Source organism: Vicugna pacos, unplaced genomic scaffold (assembly GCF_048564905.1).
Source record: "Vicugna pacos unplaced genomic scaffold, VicPac4 scaffold_5, whole genome shotgun sequence".
Classification (NCBI taxonomy): Eukaryota; Metazoa; Chordata; class Mammalia; order Artiodactyla; family Camelidae; genus Vicugna; species Vicugna pacos.
The window spans coordinates 1,577,020-1,600,203 of NW_027328726.1; positions in this window are offsets into that span (position 1 = coordinate 1,577,020).

Sequence of the window (23,184 nt, forward strand, 5' to 3'; positions counted from 1 at the left end):
CGGGCGGAAAAGGCTCGGCGCGGGTGGCCATCGGTCCGGGCAGGGGAGGGCCGGCGACGACGAGGAGGGGCCGCTCGCGCACAAGAGCGACGGCCGCAGGGGTCGGGGGTGTGGGCGGGCACCAGCCCAGGGAAGGGGAAATCCCAAGACACGACCGGGCCGCCGGGGAAACAAGCGCAGGATCCCACCACCCCCACACGTGGGGGCGGCCCCGCGACGCCCAGGACGCCGGCCGGCCTCAGCCAACCCTCGGCGGTTCCTCCCACACCCCGGCCCCGCCGCCGGGACTCACGCGCAGCAGGCTAACCCCCACTCCAGAGGGCAGCCCCTTCCGCTCGCTCACTCGTCCGTCTGTCTGTCTGGTCTGTCCGTCCACCACCCACATCATCCTGCTTCGTCTGGCTCGCCCCCAGGCCTCGCGGCCCGGGGAAACGCTCCCGAGCGAGGCGGCCCGACCCGTAGCCCACGCACCGCCACCGGTGGCTGCGGCTCGGGACCGGGACAGGTGGGGTGGCTCCTCGCGGCGGGGAGACGACGGGGGGCGAAGTCGGGGTGGACCGCCTTGCCCCTCCCCCCACGGCACGCACCGGGGAGGCAAAGCCCGCGCGCACACACACGCGCGCTCGCACGGCCCCGCGCCAGACGCCGGGCCCGGCCCGGCAGAACCCTCCCCCGACTCGGAGGGGGGAGGCGCGGGCCACAGCAGGCAAAGAGCAGCACACGGCCCCACCGCGGGGCCGGCGCAACCCACACGCCAAAGCGGCGGGGCCCTGCCCACACGCTGCGGCAGTCGCTCCCCGTGGCGACTGCACGCTCTGGATGGAGGAGCGGCGGCTGGGGGTTGTCCGGTACCCCCCCCCAAGGCTCCCCTCTCAGGTCGCTAGAGAAGGCTTTCTCACCGAGGGCGCATCGCCCCCTACCCAGCGGGGGCCCCCTTCAGGCCTACGGAAGTCCGCCGAGGTGGACGTCAGCGCTCGGCTGGGCAGGAGGGGCCTGCGGCAAGGGTAAGCAGCGGGCCGAAAAGCGAGCGTTCGCGGTCGGGACCGGGGAAAGCCCGTGCCGCCTCGCGAGGAGACGCACCCAAGACCGCGTGGGGACGAGACAGGCGCCCGCCCCCACCGGCACATCACCCGGCCCCACCACGTTCGCTCCCACGCCCGGGCGCGAGCCCCGCAGAGGGGGGACCCACCCGGCGTGCGCCCGGCCACGTCAGTCCCCCCCGGTACAGGGTGAGGACGACGACCAGGAGGCGGCCCCGGCCCCACCGAGGGTGGGGAGCGGCCACGCCTCGCTTACCGTCTCGACCCCTCCCCACCACTGCTCAAGAGAGTGGCTCGGGACACACGACCACCGCAGGGGTTACCCGAGAGGACTCGCTGGGGACGGGAAGCGATGCCACCGCTCGGCCTCGGGCACCTGAGGGACAACCTGGAGCGCTCCAGGGGCACCACAGAGGGCCAAGGCGAGACACGCTCGCACCCCGGCGAGGGGATACGTGGCGTGGCGGCGGGGGCAGCCCTCCCCCCCGCGGGGGAGGGCCGCTCGCGAGACAAGACGCCGAGCAGGCGAGGAGGCGAGAGGTGTCTGCCGCGTCACAAGACCCCGGCCCCGCCGACACCACGAGGCACGGGAGACCGAGGTCGGGCCGGAGTCCGCACCCCTTCCTTGCCCCCGCCACCCACGGGCGGTGGAGGAGAGGCGAGGGGCCCGCAGGCAGAACGAGAAGAGAGGCCACGTTCACCATGAACGTCCCGTCCCTCGTCTGGCGCGGCTTAGGCCCGGCCCGGGAGAGCATGACGTCACCACATCGGTCAGGTGAGCGAGCGAGCGAGCGAGCCATGGGGCAGGGAAGCCCCAGAGCCAGAGGGGAGGGCCCGGCGAGGACAACCACCAGAGGAGGGCCTGCTTCAGCCTCGCCAGGCGCCACCCACTCCTCGTTCCTCTACGAGGAGAGTGGCCAACGACCCCAGGCGGAGAATGCCTGACACGCGGCACGGAGCCTGTGAGGGTGGGGTCGTGCCGGCCACCACCGGGTGCCTGCGGCAGGGAGCGCACGGGGTAAAAGACCCACGCCGCCAGCTCACCCCACCGCCCTCGGGCCACCAGAGACCGGAGGCGGCACCACGGGCCACGTCAGCCGGACGCACACACGAGAGCCGGCGCGCAGGCCCGAGCGGGCGGCTCAAGTGTCAGAAGCAGAGTCGGCTTCTACCAGGCCAGGGCTCACGCAGAGACAAAGCCCAAGAGCCCCACACGCGTCCGGAGACCCAACACTCGGTGACAGACACCGAGAAAGACCGTGTCAGCACCTATCTGCTGGCAGAAAATGCCCAACACGACAGAAAAAATGACAGCGCCCGGAAACGGGTCGGGTCCACGATTTGCAGGGGGGGCCCCGGGACCTCGGTCCGGCCACCTGCCCCCAGCCCTACCCCCATAAATGGCAGCCCCGAAGCTCTCGGGGGCCATCTGATCGACCGGGGGGGGGAGGGGGAGGGGTTGAGGAGGAGGAGGAGGAGGAGGAGCAGTGGGAATGGGAAGGGACGAGAGGGAGACGGGATCGGGCCGGGGACGCCCTGCCCGTTTCTCGCCCGCGTGGTCGGGGACTCGGGGAGATGCCACAGAGGCGCCTCCGAGGAGAGGGCCCCCCACGAGGGACCGCTCCCGAGCACCGGGCCGGGGAAAGCCTGCCTCCCCCACATCCCTCGCAGGACGCCCCCGTGCCGGTCCCCGAGTCCGGATGAAGTCTCGGTCCCTCAAATGCCACCGGAACCCACGCGGGCAGACTTACGGGCCGGGGGGCGCCCTCCCTGGCCTCCCGCGCCAACAGGGGCCGGCCCAGCCACGTCTCCGGGTCCATCGGGACTCAGAAAACATTTCATCCAAGGAGGCGCCTCCGACGACCGGGAACCCCAGCGCGCCCGTCCCCGGCCTCACCGCACTGGGCCCGGGCCGCTCCTCGCCTCGGGACCAGTCGTCCAAGGGACACAGACGAGGGCCGGACCACCTAGCCGCCGGCGGCCCGGGCGCGGGACACCCCGTCCCTTTCCCCCGCGGCGGCACGGCGCAGGCCGTGTCCGATCGGCTCGGGTCGGTCCCCGCGGCTGCAGGGGCACAGGCGGATGCTGGTCGACCAGGCCAGGCCACACGGCTTCCCCCTACACACGAGATCCCGGGAGCGCGGCGGCAGCCACCCCCTCATCAGCCTGCGAGTCCAATCTGCGCCGAGAGCAGGACACGCCCGCGGCTCAGCGCCACGGGGACTGTCACCGCCGGTGTCGCCAGCCTCCCCGAAGTCTGCCTCGGGCCCCGCCGCCGAGCCCCATCCCTTGCCGAGGTCGCCGACGCTCGGGAGAAGAGGGACGATCTCAAGAGCGGCAGCCAGATGGCGCCCGACAGCCGTCGCCAACGTCCCCGGAACCGATCCCGACCGCCGGCCGCCCAAACGCCCGAGCCCGTCCCGGGCTGAGGCGCCGGGCGGCCGGCCGGCGCGACCCCGTGGCGTCCGCCTCGGAGCCCGCTCACCCTCGTCACGGCACGGCACGGCACGGCGGCATGAGGAGACGCGACGCGACGCGACGCGACCCACCCCGGCAGCAGATCAGGGCGGGGAGGACGGAGGGAGCCGGGGTTTGGCAAGACACGGCCGGCCGGGCGGGCGGCTGCCGCGAAGGGGACGCGCTCCCCACGCGATTCCCCGGGCGGGGGAGATCACACGGACACGCCGGCGGGTGGCCCAGAGCGACCAGGACGAGATCCCGGGTTCCCGGCGGCGGGGGGGTGGGGTCGGTGGGAAGGGGAGGAGGGAAACAGGGAGGGAAGGCGGGGGCTGGCAAACCGAAACCAGGCGAGCGCTCCGAGAACAACGCAGGAATCGGCTTTGGAGTCCGTCCTCTCGAATGCAGGAGGTCTTTTGAAAGCAGACAGGCAAAGCCCAGAAGCTAGAAAAGAAAGGATGAAGACCGTCAACCCCATCGAAGTGGAAAGAAAAATCGATCTCGGCACAGATCGCGACAAAGCCCAAAGACAACAAATGGGCGCGTGGGGAAAACGCACTCGCGGTCGGTCGTGAGAACACGGACGTCAGCACGGCTGACCACAACCACAGGGAGGAGGAGGAAAAACAAAAAAATGCGGGCGGCGGTTGGGGGGGGGGGGCGAGTCGATAGCCACCCGCTCGGTAAATCGAGGTTCAGTGCATCTACACAGAACAACACTGTGCATGGGCATCCGCGTGTCTGTGTGTGCATGTGTGCCCGTGTCTGTGTCTGTGTGTGTGTGTCGGTGTGTGTGTTTGACACACAGTCACACGTGGACAGGGAAACTGTAGCCCCATGTGGAAAAAAAAAAAAACATGAAAACAAACGACAAAACCCACCACCAAAGGGAAATCAAGTTGTAGAACTTACTCTGGGGTTTTAACAAAAAACAACAACAACAACAACAAACAAACAAACAAACAAAAATGTAGAAAAAGCACCACCACAGCCCATCAGGGGTTCCTCTCCTAAACAGTCCAAGAACTCGGTCAACTCCACCTCCTAGAAGCCAACAAACCAATGATGAAACACGGGCAGGAGACCCAAACTGACTTTTTCAGTTTAAAAGGAAAAAAAAATTATTTTGTATCCAAATGGGGAAGGGGCGGGGGCGGGGGAGGATGGTGTGTAGAACTCAGCGGCAGAGTGCCTGTCCAGCACGCGCAAGGTCCAGGGTTCGACCTTCAGGACCTCCGTTCAAGCAAATAAGGAAGTCGGTGAGTCAGGCAATCACTAAGTCAGGCAACAAACCAGCAAAAGAAACGAATTACCTCCCCTCCCCGAATAAGCAAACAACAACCAAAAACAACAACAGCAACAAGAACAACAACAACAAAAAAGCCTAAATAAATAAATATATGTAAATAAGTAAGCAAGTAAATAAATAAATAAGTAAGCAAAAACAATTTAAAAAGGGGGAAAACGCACGCATTTCTGTTTTTAAGAGATATCCAGACAGGCCCAGAACCTGGAATCACGACAGCAAGTTCCAAAAACAAGCAGAAAGTGCCTGCTTCTGACGGAACATGTGATAGAGACCACCGTTCGATGGGGCCGGGTGGGCGGGCTGGCGGGCGGACACAGAGCTATGGACTCATACCTGACAGAATCCGCTCTCCGACAGAAGACAGAAGGCAACACGGAACAGGGGTTGGCAGTGGGGGCGAGGGGGAGAGGGCAAAACGGAGGTGGAGGAAAGCCATTAGGGAATACAGGACAGAAGTCCCTCAAAACATCCCACAGGAAACTCCTGGAAGACCCGGCAGTTCCACTAAGGGCCCGCGGATGGACGAATGGACAGTGTCACGTGGTCTGGAGAGACCTACACCTTGAGGGGATGATGTTAACCAAGTGACCTAAGTCCAAGAGGGATGTTGTCACTTCGAGGCAGAATCCCCAAGACAATACGCAGGAACACATGCAAGGAAGCTGAAACAGACTCATGGATACCAAGAAGGATCAATGAGTGCAATGGGTGAGGGAGAGGAATAAGTACAAGCTTCCAGTTATCTCCAATTATTAAATACATTAATCACGGGATGTCATGGACAGCAGGGCGAGTCGAGTCAATCCATACTATTGTCATGACGCTGTCCGGTGACGGATCCGTAACCAGACTCATCGCGGTGATCATCGTGGAACATGGAAGAATCCCGAATCGCTATGTTGGACACGTGAAAACTGACATCCTATTGTCAGGTCAATTATGAGAGAGAGTAGGAGAGAGAGAGAGAGAGAGAGAGAGAGAGAGAGAGAGAGAGAGAGAGAGAGAGAGAGAGAGAGAGGGAGGGAGGGAGGGAGGGAGGGAGAGAGAGAGAGAGAGAGAGAAAATTCTCACTGTCTTCCCCCCAAAAAAAAAAAAGAGTTCAAAAAGAGTTCAGTGAGATAAAGAGTGGATGTAGGTGAGGGCAATAGGTGGAGGAGCTGAAAACCACGACGGCGACACATGTGCAGCATCCCACACGGTGGCAGTGTGGTCCTATGCATGCTCAGCCGTCTCCTAGCCACCTCCAAGTTGACATCCAGGGTCATCCTTTTAGGTTTCGTGGCTGCACTTTCGTCTGTCTCGGGCAATACTCTCTCTTGATTTTCCATGGGGGAAGGGAGGTGGGGTGGCCGGGCGGGCCACACCACGACACACCGCGTCGTGCGTGACCTGGATAACAGATACACACCCGTCCACCACCCACGGGCTCCGAAATCTGTCACTGGTCACAACGCACACTTCCTCGGTCCTTTACGGAGCGATGGCGGACCGAACAGGCAGCGGCCAACTTTGCCGTGCACACAATGAGACTTCATCCCTCGTGGAAACAAACTGATGACGAGACAGCGTGGTCAGGGGGCGGGTGTCCTTTCAGGAAGACACAGTCATTGAAAGTCCTGCGCACGGGAACTGGGCCAAGGGAGATCTCCATCACCCTGCCCAACCCCGATCCAAATTCTCATTCGGGCAGCTAAGGGTCAAGGTCAAAGTTTCTTTCTTCCCGGGGCGGGGGCGGGGGGGGGTCCTTTTGGGCCTCGATGGTTGTTCAGCTGGAGAGATCACCCTTGGGCTGCACATACATTTCGGGGTGGTCCATAGGGCTCCACGACTGTCCCGCCACCAGGCAGGTGGTTCCACCTGATGAAACCGGTCTGGTCTTTCGTTCCAGGAAGACAAAGGTCCGTGGCCGAAGCCAACGAGAAACCCCGGGTGTGAGTCCGGAGCGCCACCACTCAGGAAGATGTCTAGGCGTCGGGCTCGAAGAGGCTCGGGCGGCCTGAAAAACGCATGCGGGTTCAGGTCCACTTTCCAAGCGGCCTCCACAGCAATGGGCAGGAGGAGGGTCTCGAGAGGGGGCACGGCAGTGATCTCTCTCCAGCAGATGTCCAGCTGCTCAGTCCGGCTCGGCGGGGCTTCAGGGAAAGGGCGGCTTTGGTTCTCGAGGATGCCAAGTCCAAAGCGGGAGAACCATGGGCAACGGGAGTCGGAAGAGCGTTGGCCAACTATCGGAGAAAACTCGAAGCACGCGTGACGTGGCCCAGCGTATCAGTGGAAGGCGGGGCGGGGTGGGGAGGGGGAGGGTGGCGGGAAGCACGCAAAGATGATGACACAGAACCGCATTCTCATCTCTATCACGCTGTACGAGAGTTTCCACTGAGACATGCTCCCCTTCCCCTGGTCTCTCCAAGGACGCGCATTTCTACCAAAAATCACCCCCATTCAGACTTGTCAGCTGGCCAGATCAGTCCCTCTCCGGAATCGAACCCTGATTCCCCGTCACCCGTGGTCACCATGGTAGGCACGGCGACTACCATCGAAAGTTGATAGGGCAGACGTTCGAATGGGTCGTCGCCGCCACGGGGGGCGTGCGATCGGCCCGAGGTTATCTAGAGTCACCAAAGCCGCCGGCGCCCGCCCCCCGGCCGGGGCCGGGGGGAGGCTGACCGGGTTGGTTTTGATCTGATAAATGCACGCATCCCCCCCGCGAAGGGGGTCAGCGCCCGTCGGCATGTATTAGCTCTAGAATTACCACAGTTATCCAAGTAGGAGAGGAGCGAGCGACCAAAGGAACCATAACTGATTTAATGAGCCATTCGCAGTTTCACTGTACCGGCCGTGCGTACTTAGACATGCATGGCTTAATCTTTGAGACAAGCATATGCTACTGGCAGGATCAACCAGGTAGGCGAGGTAGGCGAGACCGCGCGCGCGCGCGCGCACGCACGCACGCGCACGCCCCGGGGTGGGGTGGGCACGCGGCGCGGCGCGGCGCGGCGCGAACGGGACCGGCCGTGCCGGACGCGGGGCGCGCGAGACGCGAGCGAGGCCGCGGGCGCGGGCGCGAGGGGAGGTGGCGGAGGACGGAGCCGGCCCCGAAGGCCCCCCGCGACGCCACCGCGGCGAGGGGGTGCCGACCGCCACGGGCCCCGGGACCGGGGACGCAGACAGCGCACCGCGGCCGGCGCGGAGGGGCGAGGGCGCACGCGGCCCCACCGCGGCCCCGTCGGCGGCCCGGGGAGGCGGGGCCGGGCCACCGGGCGGTCACATCGAAGCCGACCGACGCGCGCTCGCGCTCGCGCGGACAGGGGCTCGGGCCCGTGGCGTGGCCCGGCCCCCCCGGGGGCGGCGCGGCGGCGGCGGCCGGTCCACGACGGCCAGCCGGGGCCCGACTCGCACTCGGGCGAGCGCGGCCGAGCGGGGCGTGGCGGCGGGGGACGACGGGCCCTCGCCCGCACGCGACGACGCCCGCGGGCGGGCGGGCGGCGGCGGCAGACACGGAGTCGGGCCGCGGCGGGCCCGGGAAGCGAAACGCACCGGGGCGCGGCCCCAGGGGACGGGCGGACGGACGGAGCAGACAAGTGGAAAGGACGGACGGACAGAGAGAGGACAGGACGAGCGAGGAGGCAGCGGCACACGGCCGGCGCGCCCGCAGACGGGCGACGCCGCCTGGAAGCCGGCAAGCGGGAGAGGAGGGCCGTGGAGCCACCGCCAGGGGCCCGCGCCAGAAACCCAGACGCGAGTCGGCCGCCGGGGTGCGACACGGGGTCTCACCGCCACAGGCCCTCCGGCACGGGGGCGGTCCCGCGGCACCCACGGCGCCGACTGGCACTCTCTCTCCTCGGCACCCCCACGGCACCCCCTCACGGGGGCTCAGGGCCACCCTCGCCCGACACCGCAGAGCCTCAGAACGGCCCACCGCAAGGCTCTCCCGCCGCACGGGCCGGCGCTGCCCTGCCCCGACGTGCGCACACCCAGAACAAACACGTTCGTGCCGTGCCGAAGCACCCCGCCTCCCCCCCCCGTCGGGTCCGACGACGCCTCACCCGGGGCCGCCTCCAGGGGAGGGACAGCACCCACACGCGGCGAGGCCACGTACTGGTCCCAGGACGGGGGTGGGTCGGGGGGAAAAGGCTCGGCGCGGGTGGCCATCGGTCCGGGCAGGGGAGGGCCGGCGACGACGAGGAGGGGCCGTTCGCGCACAAGAGCGACGGCCGCAGGGGTCGGGGGTGTGGGCGGGCACCAGCCCAGGGAAAGGGAAATCCCAAGACACGACCGGGCCGCCGGGGAAACAAGCGCAGGATCCCACCACCCCCACACGTGGGGGCGGCCCCGCGACGCCCAGGACGCCGGCCGGCCTCAGCCAACCCTCGGCGGTTCCTCCCACACCCCGGCCCCGCCGCCGGGACTCACGCGCAGCAGGCTAACCCCCACTGCAGAGGGCAGCCCCTTCCGCTCGCTCACTCGTCCGTCTGTCTGTCTGGTCTGTCCGTCCACCACCCACATCATCCTGCTTCGTCTGGCTCGCCCCCAGGCCTCGCGGCCCGGGGAAACGCTCCCGAGCGAGGCGGCCCGACCCGTAGCCCACGCACCGCCACCGGTGGCTGCGGCTCGGGACCGGGACAGGTGGGGTGGCTCCTCGCGGCGGGGAGACAACGGGGGGCGAAGTCGGGGTGGACCGCCTTGCCCCTCCCCCCACGGCACGCACCGGGGAGGCAAAGCCCGCGCGCACACACGCGCGCTCGCACGGCCCCGCGCCAGACGCCGGGCCCGGCCCGGCCCGGCAGAACCCTCCCCCGACTCGGAGGGGGGAGGCGCGGGCCACAGCAGGCAAAGAGCAGCACACGGCCCCACCGCGGGGCCGGCGCAACCCACACGCCAAAGCGGCGGGGCCCTGCCCACACGCTGCGGCAGTCGCTCCCCGTGGCGACTGCACGCTCTGGATGGAGGAGCGGCGGCTGGGGGTTGTCCGGTACCCCCCCAAGGCTCCCCTCTCAGATCGCTAGAGAAGGCTTTCTCACCGAGGGCGCATCGCCCCCTACCCAGCGGGGGCCCCCTTCAGGCCTACGGAAGTCCGCCGAGGTGGACGTCAGCGCTCGGCTGGGCAGGAGGGGCCTGCGGCAAGGGTAAGCAGCGGGCCGAAAAGCGAGCGTTCGCGGTCGGGACCGGGGAAAGCCCGTGCCGCCTCGCGAGGAGACGCACCCAAGACCGCGTGGGGACGAGACAGGCGCCCGCCCCCACCGGCACCTCACCCGGCCCCACCACGTTCGCTCCCACGCCCGGGCGCGAGCCCCGCAGAGGGGGGACCCACCCGGCGTGCGCCCGGCCACGTCAGTCCCCCCCGGTACAGGGTGAGGACGACGACCAGGAGGCGGCCCCGGCCCCACCGAGGGTGGGGAGCGGCCACGCCTCGCTTACCGTCTCGACCCCTCCCCACCACTGCTCAAGAGAGTGGCTCGGGACACACGACCACCGCAGGGGTTACCCGAGAGGACTCGCTGGGGACGGGAAGCGATGCCACCGCTCGGCCTCGGGCACCTGAGGGACAACCTGGAGCGCTCCAGGGGCACCACAGAGGGCCAAGGCGAGACACGCTCGCACCCCGGCGAGGGGATACGTGGCGTGGCGGCGGGGGCAGCCCTCCCCCCCCGCGGGGGAGGGCCGCTCGCGAGACAAGACGCCGAGCAGGCGAGGAGGCGAGAGGTGTCTGCCGCGTCACAAGACCCCGGCCCCGCCGACACCACGAGGCACGGGAGACCGAGGTCGGGCCGGAGTCCGCACCCCTTCCTTGCCCCCGCCACCCACGGGCGGTGGAGGAGAGGCGAGGGGCCCGCAGGCAGAACGAGAAGAGAGGCCACGTTCACCATGAACGTCCCGTCCCTCGTCTGGCGCGGCTTAGGCCCGGCCCGGGAGAGCATGACGTCACCACATCGGTCAGGTGAGCGAGCGAGCGAGCGAGCCATGGGGCAGGGAAGCCCCAGAGCCAGAGGGGAGGGCCCGGCGAGGACAACCACCAGAGGAGGGCCTGCTTCAGCCTCGCCAGGCGCCACCCACTCCTCGTTCCTCTACGAGGAGAGTGGCCAACGACCCCAGGCGGAGAATGCCTGACACGCGGCACGGAGCCTGTGAGGGTGGGGTCGTGCCGGCCACCACCGGGTGCCTGCGGCAGGGAGCGCACGGGGTAAAAAGACCCACGCCGCCACCTCACCCCACCGCCCTCGGGCCACCAGAGACCGGAGGCGGCACCACGGGCCACGTCAGCCGGACGCACACACGAGAGCCGGCGCGCAGGCCCGAGCGGGCGGCTCAAGTGTCAGAAGCAGAGTCGGCTTCTACCAGGCCAGGGCTCACGCAGAGACAAAGCCCAAGAGCCCCACACGCGTCCGGAGACCCAACACTCGGTGACAAGACACCGAGAAAGACCGTGTCAGCACCTATCTGCTGGCAGAAAATGCCCAACACGACAGAAAAAATGACAGCGCCCGGAAACGGGTCGGGTCCACGATTTGCAGGGGGGCCCCCGGGACCTCGGTCCGGCCACCTGCCCCCAGCCCTACCCCCATAAATGGCAGCCCCGAAGCTCTCGGGGGCCATCTGATCGACCGGGGGGGGAGGGGGAGGGGTTGAGGAGGAGGAGGAGGAGGAGGAGGAGGAGGAGGAGGAGGAGGAGGAGGAGGAGGAGGAGGAGGAGGAGGAGGAGGAGGAGGAGGAGGAGGAGCAGTGGGAATGGGAAGGGACGAGAGGGAGACGGGATCGGGCCGGGGACGCCCTGCCCGTTTCTCGCCCGCGTGGTCGGGGACTCGGGGAGATGCCACAGAGGCGCCTCCGAGGAGAGGGCCCCCCACGAGGGACCGCTCCCGAGCACCGGGCCGGGGAAAGCCTGCCTCCCCCACATCCCTCGCAGGACGCCCCCGTGCCGGTCCCCGAGTCCGGATGAAGTCTCTGTCCCTCAAATGCCACCGGAACCCACGCGGGCAGACTTACGGGCCGGGGGGCGCCCTCCCTGGCCTCCCGCGCCAACAGGGGCCGGCCCAGCCACGTCTCCGGGTCCATCGGGACTCAGAAAACATTTCATCCAAGGAGGCGCCTCCGACGACCGGGAACCCCAGCGCGCCCGTCCCCGGCCTCACCGCACTGGGCCCGGGCCGCTCCTCGCCTCGGGAGCAGTCGTCCAAGGGACACAGACGAGGGCCGGACCACCTAGCCGCCGGCGGCCCGGGCGCGGGACACCCCGTCCCTTTCCCCCGCGGCGGCACGGCGCAGGCCGTGTCCGATCGGCTCGGGTCGGTCCCCGCGGCTGCAGGGGCACAGGCGGATGCTGGTCGACCAGGCCAGGCCACACGGCTTCGCCCTACACACGAGATCCCGGGAGCGCGGCGGCAGCCACCCCCTCATCAGCCTGCGAGTCCAATCTGCGCCGAGAGCAGGACACGCCCGCGGCTCAGCGCCACGGGGACTGTCACCGCCGGTGTCGCCAGCCTCCCCGAAGTCTGCCTCGGGCCCCGCCGCCGAGCCCCATCCCTTGCCGAGGTCGCCGACGCTCGGGAGAAGAGGGACGATCTCAAGAGCGGCAGCCAGATGGCGCCCGACAGCCGTCGCCAACGTCCCCGGAACCGATCCCGACCGCCGGCCGCCCAAACGCCCGAGCCCGTCCCGGGCTGAGGCGCCGGGCGGCCGGCCGGCGCGACCCCGTGGCGTCCGCCTCGGAGCCCGCTCACCCTCGTCACGGCACGGCACGGCACGGCACGGCGGCATGAGGAGACGCGACGCGACGCGACGCGACCCACCCCGGCAGCAGATCAGGGCGGGGAGGACGGAGGGAGCCGGGGTTTGGCAAGACACGGCCGGCCGGGCGGGCGGCTGCCGCGAAGGGGACGCGCTCCCCACGCGATTCCCCGGGCGGGGGAGATCACACGGACACGCCGGCGGGTGGCCCAGAGCGACCAGGACGAGATCCCGGGTTCCCGGCGGCGGGGGGGGGGGGTGGGAAGGGGAGGAGGGAAACAGGGAGGGAAGGCGGGGGCTGGCAAACCGAAACCAGGCGAGCGCTCCGAGAACAACGCAGGAATCGGCTTTGGAGTCCGTCCTCTCGAATGCAGGAGGTCTTTTGAAAGCAGACAGGCAAAGCCCAGAAGCTAGAAAAGAAAGGATGAAGACCGTCAACCCCATCGAAGTGGAAAGAAAAATCGATCTCGGCACAGATCGCGACAAAGCCCAAAGACAACAAATGGGCGCGTGGGGAAAACGCACTCGCGGTCGGTCGTGAGAACACGGACGTCAGCACGGCTGACCACAACCACAGGGAGGAGGAGGAAAAACAAAAAAATGCGGGCGGCGGTTGTGGGGGGGGGGGCGAGTCGATAGCCACCCGCTCGGTAAATCGAGGTTCAGTGCATCTACACAGAACAACACTGTGCATGGGCATCCGCGTGTCTGTGTGTGCATGTGTGCCCGTGTCTGTGTCTGTGTGTGTGTGTCGGTGTGTGTGTTTGACACACAGTCACACGTGGACAGGGAAACTGTAGCCCCATGTGGAAAAAAAAAAAAAACATGAAAACAAACGACAAAACCCACCACCAAAGGGAAATCAAGTTGTAGAACTTTCTCTGGGGTTTTAACAAAAAACAACAACAACAACAAACAAACAAACAAACAAAAATGTAGAAAAAGCACCACCACAGCCCATCAGGGGTTCCTCTCCTAAACAGTCCAAGAACTCGGTCAACTCCACCTCCTAGAAGCCAACAAACCAATGATGAAACACGGGCAGGAGACCCAAACTGACTTTTTCAGTTTAAAAGGAAAAAAAAATTATTTTGTATCCAAATGGGGAAGGGGCGGGGGCGGGGGAGGATGGTGTGTAGAACTCAGCGGCAGAGTGCCTGTCCAGCACGCGCAAGGTCCAGGGTTCGACCTTCAGGACCTCCGTTCAAGCAAATAAGGAAGTCGGTGAGTCAGGCAATCACTAAGTCAGGCAACAAACCAGCAAAAGAAACGAATTACCTCCCCTCCCCGAATAAGCAAACAACAACCAAAAACAACAACAGCAACAAGAACAACAACAACAAAAAAGCCTAAATAAATAAATATATGTAAATAAGTAAGCAAGTAAATAAACAAATAAGTAAGCAAAAACAATTTAAAAAGGGGGAAAACGCACGCATTTCTGTTTTTAAGAGATATCCAGACAGGCCCAGAACCTGGAATCACGACAGCAAGTTCCAAAAACAAGCAGAAAGTGCCTGCTTCTGACGGAACATGTGATAGAGACCACCGTTCGATGGGGCCGGGTGGGCGGGCTGGCGGGCGGACACAGAGCTATGGACTCATACCTGACAGAATCCGCTCTCCGACAGAAGACAGAAGGCAACACGGAACAGGGGTTGGCAGTGGGGGCGAGGGGGAGAGGGCAAAACGGAGGTGGAGGAAAGCCATTAGGGAATACAGGACAGAAGTCCCTCAAAACATCCCACAGGAAACTCCTGGAAGACCCGGCAGTTCCACTAAGGGCCCGCGGATGGACGAATGGACAGTGTCACGTGGTCTGGAGAGACCTACACCTTGAGGGGATGATGTTAACCAAGTGACCTAAGTCCAAGAGGGATGTTGTCACTTCGAGGCAGAATCCCCAAGACAATACGCAGGAACACATGCAAGGAAGCTGAAACAGACTCATGGATACCAAGAAGGATCAATGAGTGCAATGGGTGAGGGAGAGGAATAAGTACAAGCTTCCAGTTATCTCCAATTCTTAAATACATTAATCACGGGATGTCATGGACAGCAGGGCGAGTCGAGTCAATCCATACTATTGTCATGACGCTGTCCGGTGACGGATCCGTAACCAGACTCATCGCGGTGATCATCGTGGAACATGGAAGAATCCCGAATCGCTATGTTGGACACGTGAAAACTGACATCCTATTGTCAGGTCAATTATGAGAGAGAGTAGGAGAGAGAGAGAGAGAGAGAGAGAGAGAGAGAGAGAGAGAGGGGGGGGGGGAGGGAGGGAGGGAGGGAGGGAGGGAGGGAGAGAGAGAGAGAGAGAGAGAAAATTCTCACTGTCTTCCCAAAAAAAAAAAAAAGAGTTCAAAAAGAGTTCAGTGAGATAAAGAGTGGATGTAGGTGAGGGCAATAGGTGGAGGAGCTGAAAACCACGACGGCGACACATGTGCAGCATCCCACACGGTGGCAGTGTGGTCCTATGCATGCTCAGCCGTCTCCTAGCCACCTCCAAGTTGACATCCAGGGTCATCCTTTTAGGTTTCGTGGCTGCACTTTCGTCTGTCTCGGGCAATACTCTCTCTTGATTTTCCATGGGGGAAGGGAGGTGGGGTGGCCGGGCGGGCCACACCACGACACACCGCGTCGCGCGTGACCTGGATAACAGATACACACCCGTCCACCACCCACGGGCTCCGAAATCTGTCACTGGTCACAACGCACACTTCCTCGGTCCTTTACGGAGCGATGGCGGACCGAACAGGCAGCGGCCAACTTTGCCGTGCACACAATGACACTTCATCCCTCGTGGAAACAAACTGATGACGAGACAGCGTGGTCAGGGGGCGGGTGTCCTTTCAGGAAGACACAGTCATTGAAAGTCCTGCGCACGGGAACTGGGCCAAGGGAGATCTCCATCACCCTACCCAACCCCGATCCAAATTCTCATTCGGGCAGCTAAGGGTCAAGGTCAAAGTTTCTTTCTTCCCGGGGCGGGGGCGGGGGGGGGGGGGTCCTTTTGGGCCTCGATGGTTGTTCAGCTGGAGAGATCACCCTTGGGCTGCACATACATTTCGGGGTGGTCCATAGGGCTCCACGACTGTCCCGCCACCAGGCAGGTGGTTCCACCTGATGAAACCGGTCTGGTCTTTCGTTCCAGGAAGACAAAGGTCCGTGGCCGAAGCCAACGAGAAACCCCGGGTGTGAGTCCGGAGCGCCACCACTCAGGAAGATGTCTAGGCGTCGGGCTCGAAGAGGCTCGGGCGGCCTGAAAAACGCATGCGGGTTCAGGTCCACTTTCCAAGCGGCCTCCACAGCAATGGGCAGGAGGAGGGTCTCGAGAGGGGACACGGCAGTGATCTCTCTCCAGCAGATGTCCAGCTGCTCAGTCCGGCTCGGCGGGGCTTCAGGGAAAGGGCGGCTTTGGTTCTCGAGGATGCCAAGTCCAAAGCGGGAGAACCATGGGCAACGGGAGTCGGAAGAGCGTTGGCCAACTATCGGAGAAAACTCGAAGCACGCGTGACGTGGCCCAGCGTATCAGTGGAAGGCGGGGCGGGGTGGGGAGGGGGAGGGTGGCGGGAAGCACGCAAAGATGATGACACAGAACCGCATTCTCATCTCTATCACGCTGTACGAGAGTTTCCACTGAGACATGCTCCCCTTCCCCTGGTCTCTCCAAGGACGCGCATTTCTACCAAAAATCACCCCCATTCAGACTTGTCAGCTGGCCAGATCAGCATGCTTCCACGAAATTCGGCCTGAAGATGGACAGACGTCCATTAAGCATAGCCATCGCCCCTAGAGGCTCTCGGACACCCGCTCTGCTGGAACGTTTCCTAAGGACGGCAGACGAAGATGGTCTCCACATGCTTTCCAGGAGACGTTCCTCAGAACGAGACCGTGACTATTCCGGAGACCGTGACTATTCCGAAGCAAGCCCGAATCGGTCACAGCAAATGTTCACGAGGAAGTCACGGTGAACCATCTGGGACACCAGTCTTTCCCAACCGGTCCACGTACGGACACGATTTGGTCCTAGCCAGAAACAGACACTTTCTCCTCACAGCATCCTTTTATTTTATTTTATTTTATTTTATTTTATTTTATTTTACTTGTATGTATATATGTATGTATGCACATACGTATGTATGTATGTACGTACGTACGTATGTAAGTAAGTAAGTATGTATGTATTCCGGTCTGTCTGTCTGTCTGTCTGTCTGTCGGTCCATCCGTCCTCCGAAGGTATACCAGTCATGTCGGCCAACACACTGACAGATCTCGAGTCTTTCCTATCAGAAGGATATCAAAGCACGTCCCCTTCGACTCATGGAGCCAGGAACGAACGCTTCCGTATCTCATCTTCTTTGGAAACGATCTAAACATTCCAGGGATGTCGCCAGACGCTCCAGTTGCAAGGGACCAAAAACTACGTGGAGGAGGCACCAATTTTTCAGAGACGGGCCGCCTCCGCCCCCCCCCCCCCCAACACACACACTACCCCCCAGGACTGCTTGGGATGTGAACACTTCCTGAGACTTGAGACCGAGCCAGCCATCGCTCCCAGACTCTTTATTTTATTTTATTTTATTTTATTTTATTTTATTTTATTTTATTTTTCTGGCTGACACATTTCATGGCAGAGGTAACCCACAGGAACTTCAAGGATTCGGGGTAAACCTAGGGAGGCAAAAAGTTTCACCTCGAACGCTGCTCGTCACAATCAAGACATGGCTCTTTTCACGAGACCAATCCCTTGACATTTGGTTTTCTGGATGGAAGGATCTGTCCTAGATCATGTCAACCTGAAGGAAAACATTTGGGTTCCTGCCTGTTCGCATTCCCTGCCTGCATGTTCCCTTGAAAACCAGTTCCATAGAGCTCTTTCGTGAATGAACTCTGGCAAGTGTATCTGGAGGGAGAAACACGTCAGGCCTACAAGCCGGGGACGTACACACGTGCCTACATGCATACATGGGACTGGGCCCTTTCCAGATCCTTGGACGGCAGTACCATAGAAATGAGGATGGCTTCCACAAGACTCTCAGGCAAGCCAAGCTCTGTTGCGAAAGCGATAGCTTGTGCACAAAGGAGAAGGTGGCATGACGGGAGGTGGGGGAAGGGGAGCACCAGCTCCCTGAGCAGCAGGGGCCACTTGCTTTTCTACCTAAAGGAAGGGCTTTGTCTCAGGATCACTGATCACTTCCACAAATCATCCAATATCTTGGATCGGCCGCAGGCGCCTCCAGGGTGCAGAGCCATCGCCCCAGGCTCTGTGGGGAATAGAGAAGACTTCCGTGAGGGGAAAGAAATGCATGAGAATTTTCTGCAAGAAAGCTCAGGAACACATCATGTAAACATGGAGAGTTGAGCTTCCTGTCTTGTGACAACTAGGTCTGCTGGGTCATGTCACAGAGAGCAAGCGAATCCTTTATTCCCCTGAGCCTTTTTCTTTTTCTTTCTCTTTCTTTCTTTGTTCTTTTTTCCCTTTAGAGTGTGTGTGTGTGTGTGTGTGTGTGTCTGTCTGTCTGTCTGTCTGTCTGTGTGTGTCTGTGTATGTCTCTGAAACTCAGGTAATGCCCTGTCTCATACAGACGAGACCAGCAGATCGACATGACCAGAGACTTTGTAGCTTTCATTTAAAAACTATAGGTCACTCATGAGTCGGGTAGGACGGGTGCTGCGTCCAGCGCAGTTCGGGACCGTGTCTGAGGACGGGCGACGCAAGAATTAAGAAACAAAGAGACAAAGTAAAGAGCAAAAATGAGACCAGGGGACTCAAGGTCTCGTGGATCTAGAGTGCCAAAAGCCTGGTCGACATCCTGTTTATTGGGAGTCTACGGCTCAGGGGGGAAAAAAAAAAAAAAAAAAGATATGCGATCAAAGAGGTGGGGCTTTAGATATTTCATACCAGAAGCACGAAGTTCTGCTTGCTGGCTAACTGATTCATTTCAGGCCTAACCCTTCCAGGAACAATCACCCTCCTCCGGGGATGCAAAATTTCTAAGTGTATATCCTGTGATTGCCTCTGGGACATCTCGAGATAGCAAATATTTCCCCGGGGTTAAACCGCAGGCTTTCCTGCCAGAACCAAGTTCTGTTAATGGCTGATCTGGCTTCCCATGACCGTCCATTGTTTTACCCTAAGGAAATATCTGCCATCCTTTGTGCCCTCACGGTCAATCTCAGGATTGCCCCTCACACAATTTCTTTAGCATCATGCATGTTCTAGGTCATCTACTGTGTAAAACATGAAAACAAAGCAAGCGTGTGCATTTTTAAGCAAGTTAAGTGTGAATGTAAGATTTTAAGCTCATGGAAATGTTGGTGCAGCTTGGTTTCTAGTTGCTTGTTTTCCAGCAGCTTGTTTCCCAGCAGACGCGTAGGACACTAGAGAACCCACTCACTTAGAAAGAACCGATGGGACGGGTAAGGTTTTTCGGTTCGGAGGGTGAAAGCTTTTAAACTCTGCGTGGAAAAAAAGACGTTTCAGATGTATATTTCTCCTTAAGAAGGCTGCGAATTAGAGTTTCGACGAGGGAGCCCTCGCAGCAGTGTGCACGTTTAAAAAGGCCTCCGCGTGCCCCCCCCCCCTTTTTTTTGTTTCTTCCATTTGGTTTCAGGTTCTACCTGATTCAGCCCCCTGGCCTCAGTCTCAGGCCATTGTGGGCTATGTAGACGTTTCTGACGTTGTCGAGACGGACAAGATAAGGACGGTTCCCCCAGAGAACAGGGCCGCTGCTTCTATGAGATCAAAAAGCTGACCTGCTCATCCAGCTCTATGTTTAGGAATTTGCTCCTTTCTGGGAAAGCGTAGAGCTCTGCGGTAGAGTGCGTGCTCAGCATGCACAGGGCCTTGGGCTCAGTCCCCACTACCACCACTGAAAACGTAGAATAAATCTAAATAATTACTTAAAACGTAGATAAAGACACCTAACGACCCGTCCCCCCTCCGAAAAGATAAAAACTTTTTGTTAAAAAAAAAAATCTGTTTTTTAAATTAAAAAGACAGGAGGAGGAAGAGGACGAGGACGAGGAGGAGGAGGAGAAATTAGCTTCTTTCCAACAAGGAGATTTCCAGGTCAAATGGAGAGCCAAATATTTCTATGTTCTAAGACTTCAGCTTTCCACGTATCCTGGTGTCAAAACGTCTGCACGGGTAAAGATTGTTCATCATTCTGTGACTACGCACTTCCTGCATTTTGGAGTGTTCATCTGTCCTTTCTCTCAGGAATAGATGATCATCATAAACAGCAGTTCTGTTGATTAAACCCCCTTTTAAAATATCGTTGTTTCATGTTCACTAAAGTTACCTAATAATCACTTCACAATCTATGGAAGTCAAATCATTGTGCTGTACACCTGAAACTGATAGAGGGCTGTATGTCAAACCTATCTCAATAAAACTGAAAAAAGAAAAGAAGAAGAAGAAAAGAAAAGTCGGCTCGGGGCATCCGATAAAGGCCCTCTTTCTGAGCGCACAAGTCAACCTCGGGCCGATTCACCCTGACCCTGAAGAAGGGCAAAAATCACCCTCCACTCTATCTCCCGTTAGGTCCCGGACACTAGCCAGAGTTCCCCCTCCCTCAACCCCCACCCCGTTCCTGCGTCACACTGTGTGGGCTCAGGCACACAACCTATCGGTTTCCTTGAGCGTGTGGAATGAATATCGCCCGAAGGGAATTTCCTGTGTTGTCGTTTAAATAAGCTGACGTGTTAATCAGTGCTACGGAGGGACACATTCCCTTTGACCTGATCAACCAGAATGACATCCCAGGACCCAGGAATGTACAATATCATGGATTTGAAAGTATCTTAGAATTCAGAAATCATGGTGATGTGGGTCTGATGACCTAGCTGGCTCCATACAAACCAAGAGATGAAGGTGCCCAACGTTTTCACTCGATGCTGCCTAAGTTCTTGACAGTCACTTTAAAAAAGGAAAAGGAAAATTTGGATGGCACGCTTAGTTTTGATAATGCCCTCTGACTGCATGGTGAAACGCAAGGAAAAGCCGTGACGCTCGCCCACGGTATAGAGAGAAACGCAGAACCGTGTTTCTGGTAGCCTTCTTCACCGCTGCGCCAAGGCGGGAGCGACGGCTACCTCATGCAAAGGAGGAGAGGACGGGTATCTCGGCCCCGTCACACAATGCCAGGCAGAAGAAACCTTCTCTGATGAGACATAAGCGTGTCAAAGCGCATCCCTGCGTCGAAGGCTTCGGTTTCCCGGGGAAGGGGGTCGAGCCGAGGGACCCAGGCCCCCACGTCAGTCAGTCAGTCTTTCACTGGATTCACTGGCCTCGCTCTTACCCCTCAGCAATGGCCGCTCAGATTGCTCACGGGTGTCTTTACCTTCTGGCTTTAGGAAGGACTTTAAACTTCGGCTGAGGGGCAGACACCCAGAAGGGTTCTTTCAGTTCACCCCATCTTAGGGAATGCCATAGCCAACACGTTGGTTTTCATCCCATCGTGGGCCTACCTACCGGAGAGTTTTGCTGCTTAAAAGTCCCCTGTGCTCCACCTATTCATCAACAACCCCCCCCCCGCCACAACACACACACACACACACACACACACACACACACACACACAGAGAGAGAGGGAGAGAGAGAGAGAGAGAGAGAGAGAGACAACCTTCACCCCCGCACACACACAACCCCACTCATCTTTTCACCCTCTCTGGGCTTTTGCCCTTTTGAGAATGAACGTCATCCAGAGCCGGTACCCTACAGGATGCCACCTTTTCAGATTGGCTCCTTTCAGGGAGTCATGTGCACGCAGAAACTGCCCCGCCTGTCTCCCACAGGTCTCTCGGCTCCACGGGCCCCTGGCTTCCTTTTTAGAGCCAAATCACATGCCGTGGCACGGACCTAGCCCGGGCTACGTGTCCCTTCACCTCTTGAAGGACGCGTCTGTCTCGGTCGCCTCCACGGTTCCGGCGGTGATGAAGCAAGCCCCTCCGCCCCCCACCCCCACCCCCACCCCCACCCCCACCCCGCCCGCCATCCAGGTCCGTCCGTCCGCGTTCAGGTTTCCGCGTGGACGGAGCCCCGAGGGCTAGGCCTCAGGGTGAGGGTGGTATGGCGGGTGGCGGGTGGCACACTGAAGGGTCCGAAATCCGGAGGATGCCGGCAAGGAAGGTCGCCAGGTCAAAGCCTTCCTTCCCTCCCTCCGTCTCCTTAGGGTGGATGGCTGGGCCCATGAATTCAGAGAGGACACGAGACACATGGTGTGAACCGAGATTCCCAAGCCAGGAGACCTGGTGGAGGGTAAAGAAACGAGCTTATTGCGGGGGGGGGGCCGGGGGGGATGGGGGGGTTCTTAGGACTGCAGCCCAGGAGACACAGATGCAAGAAAGAAGCACTGGAAGTGTGTGTCACCAGACTACCCCACGGGGCAAGTGGAGAAGGGGAAACGAAAGAAAACACCACAAGAGCAAGGCGGGAACTTTGAAACGACAAGGCTGCAGCTAGCAGCTGCTGGCAGATTTGTTTTTGAAACCGGTTGGTGGCGCCCTTGAGCTTGATACAGTTCTGACCACTCATGCCCCCCCTCCCCCCATGGATGCCGGTGTCGGGACCCAGGGGAGGCCACCCCAAACATGTATGTGCCTCCGTGGCACACGGATAGGTTAGAAATGAGAGTGACCGAAGAAGCCGAGGGGCCAGCAGACGCAAGAGGGACCGGACCCTCAGACTCTTCTTTCTGTCTCCCTGAAAGCGGGAAATCAATTACTTCCGTGGAGGGTGCCCTCCCTGCATCTGGACTTAGGAAATCACCCTGCTCTCCCACTGAGAGCCTTCAGGCCCCGGAAGCCTAGAGAAAACCAACCAACCTCGTGACTTCTTTCAGGGGCTTCCCCCCCAAAACCCAAACTCCGTCTCGATTCTTCACAGACGGGTCACCCAAAACCAAAGTCTCTCAGCCCGGTCCATTTCGCACAAAGGGCTGATTTCTTGTCCTAAAACGGAGAAAAGCTGCCTGCTTCGGGGACACATGAGTGCTTGAATGAAAGACAGGAGGTGGTTCCCTGTCGCTCCTGCTCAACGATCCGTCTGGGGTCCATTTTTGGATCAGTCCAGCCCAGAGGACTCAAGATGTGTAGAGGGAGGGGACAACGTGCCCCTCCCCGAAACAAGACTATGTCTGCAACCAAGTTCCTCCCACTGGCCGTCCAGCTCCATTTTGGATGACTGAATCCTGGTTCACCTCATTTGGCTGTTTTGTTTTGTTTCGTTGTGTTTGTTCTTGTTTTTGTTTTTTGATTAATAGACTTTATTTCCTAGAGCAGTTTCAGGCTCACAGCAGAATTGAGCAGAAAATACAGAGAGTTCTCACACAGCCCTCCCCACCCACACATATATCCTCCCCTCCCCTCAACATCCCTCATCAGTGTGGCCTATTTGGTCAAACTGGTGGTCCGACATGGACACGCTATTATCAATCAAAGTCCATAGTTTACATGACGGTTCACTCTTGATGTCGTACGTTCTATGGGTTTTGACAAATGCATAATGACATGTAGCCACCACTATGGTATCCGACGGAATAATTTCATCGCCTTAAAAAAATCCCACACGCTGTATCTGTTCATTCCTCCTTCCCTCCCTCTCCCCAAACCCCTGGATACCACGATCTTTTTATTGTTTCTAGAGCT